Genomic DNA, 10,104 nt, shown 5'->3' with positions numbered 1-10,104 from the left:
GCGGGTCTAAAAACCGACTCTCGGTGGTTAACGTCTCTCGATGGTTAACTTTAAGTGCCTACCGTAAAATACAGGTACATAAATATTACAATTACATTCAAAGTAATAAAATAGCACTAAATATTTAAAGTAAATTCACTACTAAATATTTTTAGTGCAGAAATAGTACCTATGTAAAAGTAGCTGTGCTATAGAAACTAGCTTATGTTCAAGTTTGGTACAAATCCATGATAGTTTAAGAAAGTTATTTACATTTTGAAAACTTTAAACACATAGTGAATGTTATGTTTCCTTGTAGAAAATTTAAGTCCATTTATAAGTAAAATACAGAAAAACAGGATTTTTTTTTTAAATATATACTTCTTGATACTATCTTATGATCATAAACAAGCTTCTGTCCAAGTTTGGAAGAAGTCCATGATAGTTTAAGAAAGTTATTAAAATTTCAAAAAAATTAACCACAGAGTGAATATTTGTGGACGCCGCCGCCACCGACGGAATGTAAGATTGCTATATTTAACTTTTTCAACAAAGGTTGCAGGCTCGACAAAAAAAAAGTTGAAAAAGACTTGACTCATCAGATGAATACAAATAGAATAAATCAAACAAAAAACACAGAGTGGACATGACCGGGTACTTGTATATCCCAACAACAAAAGACACTAACAACTGATCTGAGAGTACCCAGTTACTGACAGCTAGTTGTTATGATATAATTGTAATTATTAGGTCTTTCCACTTTTCCGTGGAAAGACCTATTGGATTTCTTCTGATTATTAGGTCTTTCCACTTTTCCGTGGAAAGACCTATTGAATTTGTTCTGATTATTAGGTCTTTCCACCTTTCCGTGGAAAGACCTATTGGATTTCTTCTGATTATTAGGTCTTTCCACCTTTCCGTGGAAAGACCTATTGGATTTCTTCTGATTATTAGGTCTTTCCACCTTTCCGTGGAAAGACCTATTGGATTTCTTCTGATTATTAGGTCTTTCCACTTTTCCGTGGAAAGACCTATAGGTTTTGTTCTGATTATTAGGTCTTTCCACCTTTCCGTGGAAAGACCTATAGGTTTTGTTCTGATTATTAGGTCTTTCCACCTTTCCGTGGAAAGACCTATTGAATTTGTTCTGATTATTAGGTCTTTCCACCTTTCCGTGGAAAGACCTATAGGTTTTGTTCTGATTATTAGGTCTTTCAACCTTTCAGGTGAAAGACCTATTGTATTTGTTCTGATTATTATTATTAGGTCTTTCCACCTTTCCGTGGAAAGACCTATAGGTTTTGTTCTGATTATTAGGTCTTTCCACCTTTCCGTGGAAAGACCTATTGAATTTGTTCTGATTATTATTAGGTCTTTCCACCTTTCCGTGGAAAGACCTATTGAATTTGTTCTGATTATTAGGTCTTTCCACCTTTCCGTGGAAAGACCTATTGAATTTGTTCTGATTATTATTATTTTTTTTTTTTTTTTTTTTTTTCTTCCGCCTAATTTTTTTCTTGCGTAGTATTGATGTTTCAAAAGATGTCGCTTAGATATTTGGAATATGATATCGTAAAGTGTATGCGCTTTTAAAACTGACAACTGCGTAACCAAATACTTTGCGTTGTAAGAGTTATCTCCCCAAACACTGTTTTTCTTGTGGCCACTACTCCTTCGCAACCGTAAAAGATTACGACAAATTTATTTTACCAAATTGCTCGTTACATCTTCAGGATTAGGCAATTCATTTGAACCGAAGCCGTATAGAGATTCCATATATTTAGGTTTACCCGTAAAGTGATATTACTCTTTAACCAAACATATTAAAGACCTAGGGTCTTTTGATTTAAGATCCTTGGTTTGTGACCTTGAAATTCAGGTCAAGGTCATAGGTTAATAGGACGTTCTAGATTTTGACCTTTGCTTTAAATTGATATTAATACATCATAAAGCCATAGGAACTAACATTTTAAACTGATTTTTCATATTTCCATATCAAAATAGATCTTTACTAGTGGAAAGACCTTCAATTGTTCTCTGAACAATTGGTTTTTAATTATTATTATTTTTTTTTTTTTTTTTTTCTTCCGCCTAAATTTTTTTCTTGCGTAATATTGATGTTTCAAAAAATGTCGCTTAGAAATTTGGAATATGATGATGTATAGTTTATACGCTTTAAAATTTTACAACTGCGTAACAAAATACTTTACGTTGTAAGAGTTATCTCCCCAAACACTGTTTTTCTTGTGGCCACTACTCCTTCGTAACCGTAAAAAAGTACGACAAATTTATTTTACCAAATTGCTCGTTACTTCTTCAGGATTAGGATATTCATTTGGACCGAAGCCGTATAGAGATTCCATATGAGAGTTATTCCCCCTTTTGTATTTGAAATTTTGAAATGTATTTTAAACTGGAAAACCATAAGTGATAGGGACCAAGGGTCTTTTGATTTGAGATCCTTGGTCCAAAAAAATGAAATTTAGGTCAAGGTCAAAGGTCAAAGTCGTATTTTAGATTTTTATTTGTCTTTGATTTCCCTATAACTTTAGAATTGTTATAGATACAGAAAATTTAGATAGTGAAAAATGCTTGGTACTCCAAGGGGCAACTTTGTTACATTATGACTGTATTGATTTTACCATTGTGTAAGGGACATAATCCCCATTAATGGTTTATATAAAGCCATTTTTAGGCAAAACTTTTAACCAAATGTCCTTGACCCATAGGGTCTTTTGCAATGACATTGTGAAGCAATGATCTTGCCAAAGGTCACAATGTCAAAGGTCAAGGTCATGTACATATGTGATTTGGGGCACTACTTGAAGAGTTTTATGTGTTTGCCAACCAACCAACCAACCAACCAACCAACCAACCAATCAATCAATCAATCAATCAATCATGATCAATCAACCAATCATGATCATGATCAATCAACCAATAATGATCATGATCAATCAATCAATCATGTTTCCGTCTCATGTGTTTATTATAGGGTTCAAGATCTTCTTTGTTTCTTTTTCGCTGTTTCAATTGACCCTATCCAACGTGTTTAACTAACCAACCAACCAACCAACCAACTAATCAATCAATCAATCAATCAATCAATCAATCAATCAATCAATCAATCAATCAATCATGATCATGATCAAGCAATCATGTTTCATGAAAAATTGAAATTTAATATTGTTCTTGCGTCACTTCTGAAAAAAAAATCCACATGTACTCTGAAACCACGAGTACAATCGACCTCAAAATTTGCAGTCAGCAGGGCATACATGTACTAAAAGTTTATAAAAAAAACTTGATGCAGATATCTTTTAAAGCTTTTCCTAGAGAAAAGAAATGGCAATGCCATAAAAATCGCTTGCTAGGTCCGTAAATCTGAGTAAAAACCTACAATAAAATGTCAGCTCCGAGATTGAAATACTAATCTGAGTTACAAACAGGTGCTGAAAAATGTACAATATCAGAAATAATCAATAAATGTGTTTTAAAGTTACACCGGATCAATTAAATCCAAAACATGCACTGCCCGTGAACTGTCATCAAGATGTCAATTTCCTACAATGACAATAGAAATTACATTGTGTACATTCCATCTCTATACATGTTGTCTGTTCAACGTCCCGACCTAAAAAGAAATAAAAAGACTAAGTTTTCGTTATTATAAACCCGTGTCACGTGATGTCTCGTCAATCTGGCGCGCGCGCTGTACCTAAAATAAAATAAAAACTTTCCAAACTAAACATGAAACTTCTCCGGTAACACAATAATATAGACCCCATACCGAAACAAACAAACGAACAAACAAATGAACAAACCCCCCCCCCCCCATAAAATCAATTTCAAAGGGGGAAAGACCATGTACAATTGCTTTTTGAAAGCAATTGATTTATATTTATTATTATTTTTTTTTTTTTTTCTTCCGCCTAAATGTTTTCTTGCGTAGTATTGATGTTTCAAAAGATGTCGCTTAAATATTTGGAATATGTTGTCGTATAGTTTATACGCTTTAAAAATTTACAACGACATAACAAAATACTTTACGTTGTAAGAGTTATCTCCTCAAACACTGTTTTTCTTGTGGCCACTACTCCTTCGCAACCGTAAAAGATTACGACAAATTTATTTTACCAAATTGCTCGTTACATCTTCAGGATTAGGATATTCATTTGGACAGAAGCTTTCCAGAGACTCCATATGAGAGTTATTTCCCCTTATGTAAATGATATAAGTATTATGCATTTCTAACTGGTAAACCATAAGTGATAGAGACCTAGGGTCTTCAGATTTGAGGTCCTTGGTCCAAAAAAATGAAAATGAGGTCAAGGTCAAAGGTCAAGGTCATGTTCTAAATTTTGATTTTTGCTTATTTTCACTGATTTTCAAATACCATATGACATATCGACAAATAATTTTTCATACATTGTTAGTTGCGACATATCCTTACTTGTATATTTTGAGTGAAAGGGTGCGCAGACAATAAATGGGAGTTTTTGCCCATCTTATATTTAGGTTTACCCGTAAAGTGATATTACTCTTTAACCAAACATATTAAAGACCTAGGGTCTTTTGATTTAAGATCCTTGGTTTGTGACCTTGAAATTGAGGTCAAGGTCATAGGTTAATAGGACGTTCTAGATTTTGACCTTTGCTTTAAATTGATATTAATACATCATAAAGCCATAGGAACTAACATTTTAAACTGATTTTTCATATTTCAATATCAAAATAGATCTTTACTAGTGGAAAGACCTTCAATTGTTCTCTGAACAATTGGTTTTTAATTTTTTTTTTTTTTATTCTTCCGCCTAATTTTCTTCTTGCGTATTGTTGATGTTTCAAAAGATGTCGCTTAGATATTTGGAATATGATATCGTATAGTTTATACGCTTTAAAAATTTTCAACCGCGTAACAAAATACTTTACGTTGTAAGAGTTATCTCCCCAAACACTGTTTTTCTTGTGGCCACTACTCCTTCGCAACCGTAAAAGATTACGACAAATTTATTTTACCAAATTGCTCATTACATCTTCAAGATTAGGCAATTTATTTGGACCGAAGCTTTCCAGAGACTCCATATGAGAGTTATTTCCCCTTATGTAAATGATATAAGTATTATGCATTTCTAACTGGTAAACCATAAGTGATAGAGACCTAGAGTCTTCAGATTTGAGGTCCTTGGTCCAAAAAAATGAAAATGAGGTCAAGGTCAAAGGTCAAGGTCATGTTCTAAATTTTTATTTTTGCTTATTTTCACTGATTTTCAAATACCGTATGACATATCGACAAATAATTTTTCATAAATTGTTTGTTGCGACATGTCCTTACTTGTATATTTTGGGTGAAAGGGTGCGCAGACAATAAATGGGAGTTTTTGCCCATCTTATATTTAGATTTACCCGTAAAGTGATATTACTCTTTATCCAAACATATTAAAGACCTAGGGTCTTTTGATTTAAGATCCTTGGTTTGTGACCTTGAAATTGAGGTCAAGGTCATAGGTTAATAGGACGTTCTAGATTTTGACCTTTGCTTTAAATTGATATTAATACATCATAAAACCATAGGAACTAACATTTTAAACTGGTTTTTCATATTTCAATATCAAAATAGATCTTTACTAGTGGAAAGACCTTCAATTGTTCTCTGAACAATTGGTTTTTAATTATTATTATTATTTTTTTTTTTTTTTTTCTTCCGCCTAATTTTTTTACTTGCGTATTATTGATGTTTCAAAAGATGTCGCTTAGATATTTGGAATATGGTATCGTATAGTTTATACGCTTTAAAAATTTACAACTGCATAACAAAATACTTTACGTTATAAGAGTTATCTCCCCAAACACTGTTTTTCTTGTGGCCACTACTCCTTCGCAACCGTTAAAGATTACGACAAATTTATTTTACCAAATTGCTAGTTACATCTTCAGGATTAGGATATTCATTTGGACCGAAGCTTTATGGAGACTCCATATGAGAGTTATTCCCCCTTTTCCATTTAATTAAGTGATATGCATTTCTAAATGGTAAACCATAAGTGATAAAGACATAGGGTCTTTAGATTTGAGGTCCTTGGTCCAAAATAATAAAAATGAGGTCAAGGTCAAAGGTCAAGGTCATATTCTAAATTTAGATTTTGGCTAATTTTCATTTATTTTCAAATACCTTATGACATATCGACAAATAATTTTTCATAAATTGTTAGTTGGGACATGTCCTTACTTGTATATTTTGGTTGAAAGGGTGTGCAGACAATAAATGGGAGTTTTTGCCAATCTTACATTTAGAATTACGCGTAAAGTGATATTACTAATAAACCAAACATATTAAAGACCTAGGGTCTTTTGATTTAAGGTCCTTGGTTTGTGAACTTGAAATTGAGGTCAAGGTCATAGGTTAATATGACGTTCTAGATTTTGACCTTTGCTTTAAATTCATATAAATACATCATAAAGCCATAGGAACTAACATTTTAAACTGATTTTTCATATTTCAATATCAAAATAGATCTTTACTAGTGGAAAGACCTACAATTGTTCTCTGAACAATTGGTTTTTAATTATTTTTTTTTTTCTTCCGCCAAATTTTTTTCTTGCATAGTATGGTTGTTTCATAAGTTGTCGCTTAGATTTTTGGAAGATGATATCGCATAGTTTATACGCTTCAAAAACTGACAACCGCGTAACCAAATACTTTACGTTGTAAGAGTTGTCTCCCCAAACACTGTTTTTCTTGTGGCCACTACTCCTTCGCAACCATAAAACATTATGACAAATTTATTTTACCAAATTGCTCGTTACATCTTCAGGATTAGGTTGGCTATTTATACCGAAGCTATATGGAGACTCCATATGAGAGTTATTCCCCCTTATGTATTTGGTATAAGTGATTTGCATTTCTAACTGGTAAACCATAAGTGATAGAGGCCTAAGGTTTTCGGATTTGAGGTCCTTGGTCCAAAAAAATGAAAATAAGGTCAAGGTCAAAGGTCAAGGTCATATTTTAAATTTTGAATTTGGCTTATTTTCACTTATTTTCAATTACCGTATGACATATCGACAATTTTTCATAAATTGTTAGTTGCGACATGTCCTTACTTGTATATTTTGGTTGAAAGGGTGCGCATACAATAAATGGGAGTTTTTGTCCATCTTACATTTACAATTACGCTTAAAGTGGTATTACTCATTAATCAAACATATTAAAGGCCTAGGGTCTTTTGATTTAAGGTCTTTGGTTTGTGACCTTGAAATTGAGGTCAATGTCATAGGTTAATAGGACGTTCTATATTTTGACCTTTGCTTTAAATTTATATTAATACATCATAAAGCCATAGGAACTAACATTTTAAACTGATTTTTCATATTTCAATATCAAAATAGATCTTTACTAGTGGAAAGACCTTCAATTGTTCTCTGAACAATTGGTTTTTAATTATTAGGTCTTTCCACCTTTCCGTGGAAAGACCTATTGTATTTGTTCTGATTATTAGGTCTTTCCACCTTTCCGTGGAAAGACCTATTGTATTTGTTCTGATTATTATTTTTTTTTTTTTTCTTCCGCCTAATATTTTTTCTTGCGTAGTATTGATGTTTCAAAAGATGTCGCTTAGATATTTGGAATATGATGTCGTATAGTTTATACGCTTTAAAAATTTACAACTGCGTAACAAAATACTTTACGTTGTAAGAGTTATCTCCCCAAACACTGTTTTTCTTGTGGCCACTACTCCTTCGCAACCGTAAAAGATTACGACAAATTTATTTTACCAAATTGCTCGTTACTTCTTCAGGATTAGGATATTCATTTGGACTGAAGTTATCCGGAGACTCCATATGAGAGTTATTTCCCCTTATGCATTTGATATAATGATATGCGTTTCTAACTGGTAAACCATCAGTGATATAGGCCTAGGGTCTTTGGATATAAGTTCCTTGGTCAAAAAAAAGGAAAATAAGGTCAAGGTCAAAGGTCAAGGTCATATTCTAAATTTTGATTTTGGCTTATTTTCACTTGTTTTCAACAACCATGAAAGATATTGACAAATTATTTTTACTAAATTGTGAGTTGCGACATGTTGTAACTTATGAATTTTGGTTGGAAGGGTGTGTAAACAATAAATGAGAGTTTTCGCCCATCTTATATTTAAAATCATGCCTAAAGTGATATAACTCATTTACCATACATATTACAGACCTAGGGTCTTTTTATTTGAGGTTCTTGGTTGGTGACCTTGAAATTGAGGTCAAGGTCAAAGGTTAATAGGACGTTCTAGATTTTGACCTTTGCTTTAAATTCATATTTATACATTATAAAATCATAGGAACTGACATTTTAGATTGATTTTTAATATTTTGATAATAAAATAGATCTTTACTTGTGGAAAGACCTTCAATTGTTCTTTGAACAATTGGTTTTTAATTTTTTTTTTTTTTTTTTTTCTTCCGCCTAATTTTTTTTATTGCGTAGTATTGTTGTTTCATAAGATGTCGCTTAGATATTTAGAATATGATATCGTATAGTTTATACGCTTTAAAAATTTACTACGACGTAACAAAATACTTTACGTTGTAAGAGTTATCTCCCCAAACACTGTTTTTCTTGTGGCCACTACTCCTTTGCAACCGTTAAATATAACGACAAATTTATTTTACCAAATCGCTCGTAATATCTTAAGGATTAGGCAATTCATTTGGACCGAATCTTTCCAGAGACTCCATATGAGAGTTATTTCCCCTTATGCATATGATATAAGTGATTTGCATTTCTAACTTGTAAACCATAAGTGATAGAGACCTAAGGTCTTTTGATTTAAGGTCCTTGGTCCAAAAAAATGAAAATGAGGTCAAGGTCAAAGGTCAAGGTCATATTTTAAATTTTGATTTTGGCTTATTTTCACTTATTTTCATATACCGTATGACATTTCGACGAATAATTTTTCATAAATTGCTAGTTGCGACATGTCCTTACTTGTATATTTTGATTGAAAGGGTGCGCAGACAATAAATGGGAGTTTTTGCCCATCTTACATTTAGAATTACGCGTAAAGTGATATTACTCATTAACCAAACATATTAAAGACCTAGGGTCTTTTGATTTAAGGTCCTTGGTTTGTGACCTTGAAATTGAGGTCAAGGTCATAGGTTAATAGGACGTTCTAGATTTTGACCTTTGCTTTAAATTCATATTAATACATCACAAAGCCATAGGAACTAACATTTTAAACTAATTTTTCATATTTCAATATCAAAATAGATCTTTACTAGTGGAAAGACCTTCAATTGTTCTCTGAACAATTGGTTTTTAATTATTATTATTATTATTTTTTTATTTTTTTTTCTTCCGCCTAAATTTTTTTCTTGCGTAGTATTGATGTTTCAAAAGATGTCGCTTAGATATTTAGAATATGATGTTGTATAGTTTATACGCTTTAAAAATTTACAACTGCGTAACAAAATACTTTACGTTGTTAGAGTTATCTCCCCAAACACTGTTTTTCTTGTGGCCACTACTCCTTCGCAACCGTAAAAGATTACGACAAATTTATTTTACCAAATTGCTCGTTACATCTTAAGGATTAGGATATTCATTTGGACCGAAGCTTTACTGAGACTCCATATGAGAGTTATTCCCCTTTTTCATTTGAATTAAGTGATATGCATGTCTAACTGGTAAACCATAAGTGATAGAGACCAAGGGTCTTTAGATTTGAGGTCCTTAGTAAAAAAAATGAAAATTAGGTCAAGGTCAAAGGTCAAGGTCATATTCGAAATTTTGATTTTGGCTTATTTTCACTCATTTTCATTCATCTTATAAAATATTGACAAATTATTTTTACAAAATTGATAGTTGGGAAATGTAGTAACTTATAAATTTTGATTGAAAGGGTGCGTAGACAATAAATGGGAGTTTTCACACCTCTTATATTTAGAATTATGTGTAAAGTGATATTACTCATGAACAATACATATTAAGGAACTAGTGTCTTTTGATTTGAGATGTTTAGTCTATGACCTTGAAATTGAGGTCAAGGTCATAGGTTAATTGGACGTTCTAGATTTTGACCTTTGCTTTAAATTCATATTTATACATCATAAAGCTATAGGAACTGACATTTT

Source organism: Mytilus edulis, chromosome 6 (assembly GCF_963676685.1).
Source record: "Mytilus edulis chromosome 6, xbMytEdul2.2, whole genome shotgun sequence".
Lineage (NCBI taxonomy): Eukaryota > Metazoa > Mollusca > Bivalvia > Mytilida > Mytilidae > Mytilus > Mytilus edulis.
The sequence above is the reverse complement of the archived record's forward strand: the minus strand, read 5'-3'. Positions refer to the sequence as shown.